Below are 4,878 nucleotides of genomic sequence, written 5' to 3'. Positions count from 1 at the left end.
TGCAACTGGATAGCATGCATAACTTACAATGCACTTGCATGTGGCTAGATAGGGTTAGCTCACAAGTAATAACCAATAACTGTGATAATAAACCCTAATATACATGGTATTAATACGAATCAAATGGAATGACATGAGTCTAAAGAAACAATGACTATCACATAGGACATGCATACAAACTTTTTTTTGAATTTAAACTAATGCTCTAGATGGCTATAAGTATCAAAGTTAGTAACAAGAACATACAGTAAAGGGGTAGAACGGTTGCATTCACTTAAAAAATCCTAAAAAGAATAAAAATCCAAAATCGTTATTTTGTTATGAAAAAAATTGAACAACATCCTCATTATGTCTATATTACAATACCAAAGCAAAGATCAAGAAAAGATATATCAATTAACTCTAGATTAAAAGATGAGTTAAAGACTGTACATAATTTCTAGCATGTTGTTAGAATAGAAGCTTTCACAAACCAATTGACAAAAAAAAATATTTAGAATAAGAATTTAATTACAAAAAAAATTCAGGGAACTTCCTATGTGTCTAAATGATCATCCAATTGGATGAACAATTTAATAAAGCTCCATTTAATCCCAGTTTACAAAAACATCCGAGAAAGTCTAGAATGGGGCATAATTCAATAGTATGCATAAACTAATTTTTTAAACTAACATAGAAGTGCCAAAAAATTATACAAAAAATCAAGCAACATTTTTAGAATGCCTAATTTACAGGAAAAATAAAGACAAGGTTAGAAGGCATACAAATAAATTTTAAAAACAATTAAACAATTCCTCTATTCAAAGTTAAGGCAATGCAATGAGTGTAGAAAGGGAAAATATTGTCTTTCAATTGAAAAAACTATTTTCAATATTTTTTGTGTCTAAAGTCAATTTGAGAAGTCTAGAGTCGAGGAAAAATATCAAATTAAATTTATGAAGTCATATAATAATTTATTTTTACAAAAATATTTTGGGTGTCCAAATCTAGGTGAAAACAAAACCCCTAAAAGACTCATTTGTATATTCCATTTTAGAATTATTATTTTAATTCAAACAAAGTTCTAAATTCAAGTTCAAGATGTCTATAATATCATAAAATTTCTGGAAAATTTTTAAAAACATCATAAATATGTCAAACCGAATTTTATCTTTAGGTGTGCAATAAATTGAATAAGCTAATCAAAAGAAGGTTTTTTGAAAAAAGATTTTATGTAGAGGTTCCACCAATCCCCCAATTGATATACACAAATCCAACCTAAAATTATCTCATTTATTTGGGACCGCAAGTTTGGATTCATATTCACCTCAAAATCAGAATTTTTATTGAAAACTGAGAAAGATGCAAATCGATTAAGACATGGTTGCATATTATTTAAGAAAATGAGATTTCAATTCTAAGGACTCTAAATGAATTTTTGAAATGCATTTTAATGAGGAACATTTTGAAAAAAGGTTTCCTTTTAAGATGAAAGAAATTATCTACAAATTACAATACACAAGAATCAAACATAGGCAATCCAAAGGAAAACAAAATCAAAAAATAAATTTTTTGATAACCAAGTCGACTAAAGTGGTGAGAGTAGGGCCAACGTTCATGAGTTTCCAATGACCTTCAAAAAAAAGATTTGACAAACAATCACTAAGGCAATAAACTAATGACTTCCAAATCAAACAAACTAACAAAATATAAATCAAGAACTAACATCAAGAAATCAAGAAGCATGCAAACTAAGATAAAATTAATTAAGGGCCAGTATCAATGACCTTTAAAACAACACCAATAACATGGGATCAATTATATTAATGAATTTGAAATTATATACAAATAAAAAATACTTAAACAAAAAGAAAATGAATCAACACTAAATCAAAACAAATTTTAAAACAAGAATTTTATTACATGGAAACAATTTTTCTAAGGAACTAAAATAAATAAAAGTTCCTAAACTAACTAAATGAATCAAACTGAATCAAACAAAAACACCAACTTAATCACATGGGATCAATTATATTAATGGACTAAAATAATTAAAGCACTTAAATGAACTAAATATATCAAAATAAATTTAATTAAAGAAAAATATCAACTTATTCACATGAGATCAATTATATTAATGGACTAAAATAAGAGAGGCACTTAAACGAACTAAGTGAGTCAAAATGAATTTAATTAAAGAAAAACATCAACTTATTCACCAGGGATCAATTACATTAATGGACTAAAAAAATAATAAAAGCACTTAAACGAACTAAATGAATCAAAATGAATTTAATTAAAGAAAAACATCAACTTCTTCACATGGGATCAATTATTTAAACTAATTAACTAAAATTTTTGAAAAATACGTGAACTAAAAATAAGGTTGATCAAGAATTAAAATTAACAAAATTAAAAACTTAAGAACAATAACATGGCATCAACCAAACTAATAATTAAGATTTTCAAAAAACACATGAATTGAAAAGGGGTTAATCCAGGATTTAAAATAAAAAAACTAAAACATGAGAATAATGATATTGCATAAACTAAACTAATTAATTAGTATTTCCAAAAAACATATGGACTAAAATAGGGTGAACATAGCATCAACTAAACTAATTATTTAATATTCTCAATGTTGAATTGTAGGATAAAAAAAATTAAAGTTATAACATCTAATTGATTTTGGAACTTTAAAAGAAATTCCAAATATCCAAGCATTAACATTTATCATGGTTTTGAAAATCAAACCGGATTGGCCAGTCCAACCATTGACCAGTGGACTTCCCACTCCGGTCCTCCCCTTCCCCCCCTCCCCTTTGGACCGTTTGACCTTTCAACCGGTTGTAGACTGCTTGAACCAACGATCGAATCGATAAACCAGATGAGCCGTCCAGTTCTTACAAAACCAAACAACTCAATGGCCCTTTTGTTTTTTTTCCCTAAAAGCCCAACGCGTGAACCCAACCTACCCCTTTTGCCTCTCCTTTTTCACTCCAAAGCCCAAAGCCCACTTATTCCCAACCTTCCTGGGCCCAAAGCCCACCTTATACCCCAACTTGATTATGATTCCGCCCTTTTTACCTCTCTTTAAAGGGCCTCCTCATTCTTATTGAAATTTGATGTGGGATTGATTTAAGGAAACAATAAAAGGATATCCACCCACAAGACTTGAACTACAGACTTGAATCTCAGGAAAGGCATAAAGCACCACTAGGCTACATGCATTTTTATGCTAAGTATGACAAATAAAAATATATATTCTTTTATGAAAAATATATAATATTAATTAAAATAATAATTTTTTAAAATTATAAAATTAGTTAAAATTAAACAATTTAATTTTACTTTAATTTAAATATATTCAAACAAAGAAACATATTCTTTTGTGAAAAAAATTTAAAATATTAAATAAAATAAAATAATATTTTTTAAATTTATAAAATTAATTAAAATTAAACAATTTAATTTTACTTTAATTTCAATATATTTACATTTAAATGCTATACATATTATATTTAATAATATTTAAAATACTATATGTATTATTTTAAAATTTAATAATATATAAATGATATATTTATGATATTATCGATTTGATAGCGGTTTGACCATCGGTCCGGCCAGTGAACCGTGAACTAGTAACTTTTTTAGTTCATTATTCGACTTGGTTCTAAAAACATTGACGTCTATAACCACCAACCATCTACTATATTCTTCTTCATTTATTAATTTTAAAAGAAAGAAACTTAAAATATCAAAGCAACAAAAAAACTCACATATACATGACCACATTTATGTTATTTGATTTGTTAATTTAGAAACCTAAAACACTTAATATATTTACATGCACACCACACACATACTATATTGCTTTAAAAACCTAAATACTAACATGAAATATTGAATTTTAGTAACTAAAAAAATACAAAATTAAAACATGAAAAAAAAGTAGACCAATGGAAAAACTTAAAAAGTAGATTAATGGAAAAACTAACTTGTGAGGGCTATGACTATATCAAAATGGAAGCCTTGATTTTTGGAATGGTGCGCTACCTAAGTGGACACCCCTTATGCCGTGAGCGGGTTCCAAATTTTTATTGTTGTGATGAATGCTTTCTATTGCCTATGCATCCTCCCCCCAAAAGCTCATCTCTAAAACGTGTTCTCCTCACCCACCTAAAAAATGTGGGTTTAAGGGTATGGAAACAAAGGACTAGCCCAAAAGACACAAATAAAGAATAGAATGAATAAGAAGAAAAACTTATCAGCTGAAGCGTGATAAGCAGTGTCCTTAAAATAGGTCTACCCTCCTCAAAGGCGAACTCGGTGCACTAGGGTACCAGTGGTCTTCATCCAAGATTCAATAGCCAGAGAATCTCACCTTAGGTGTACTTTGTAAGCAAGATGTGTACAGCTCGGATTCTGAAAATTCCTCCAAATAGATGTAAGAAAGGCTCTTTGAAAGAAAAATCTTTAAAAAAAATTGGTATTCATTTTTTTAGAGAGAGGCAACCTACTTTTATAGGCAACTAACACAATCCTAACGGGACTCTACTTGTAAGCGGAATAGGACTGAAAGAGGAATGAGATTCTACTTGTAAGTGGAATGGGACTCCACTAGCACAATCCCAATAGGACTCTCCCAAAAAAAAAAATATAAGACTAATAAAATAAAATAAAAATAAAAATTATTTTGAATTTTGGTAAAAATTAGCCGAGATTGCGCACATATACAGGAGGGGACCCCCCGCACAGGATGCGTGTGCGAGCACGACGCGCATTAAGGAGTTTTGGCCCAACCAACCCGAAGCCCCACTTAAATGGGCTTGGGCCCCATAAGCGTGCGAGGCTCTCCCACATCTCTTCACAAGCCCATTAGGTTAAGGAAAATGA

This window comes from Vitis vinifera, chromosome 17 (assembly GCF_030704535.1).
Source record: "Vitis vinifera cultivar Pinot Noir 40024 chromosome 17, ASM3070453v1".
NCBI classification, from domain to species: Eukaryota; Viridiplantae; Streptophyta; class Magnoliopsida; order Vitales; family Vitaceae; genus Vitis; species Vitis vinifera.
This window is presented reverse-complemented; position numbering follows the sequence as displayed.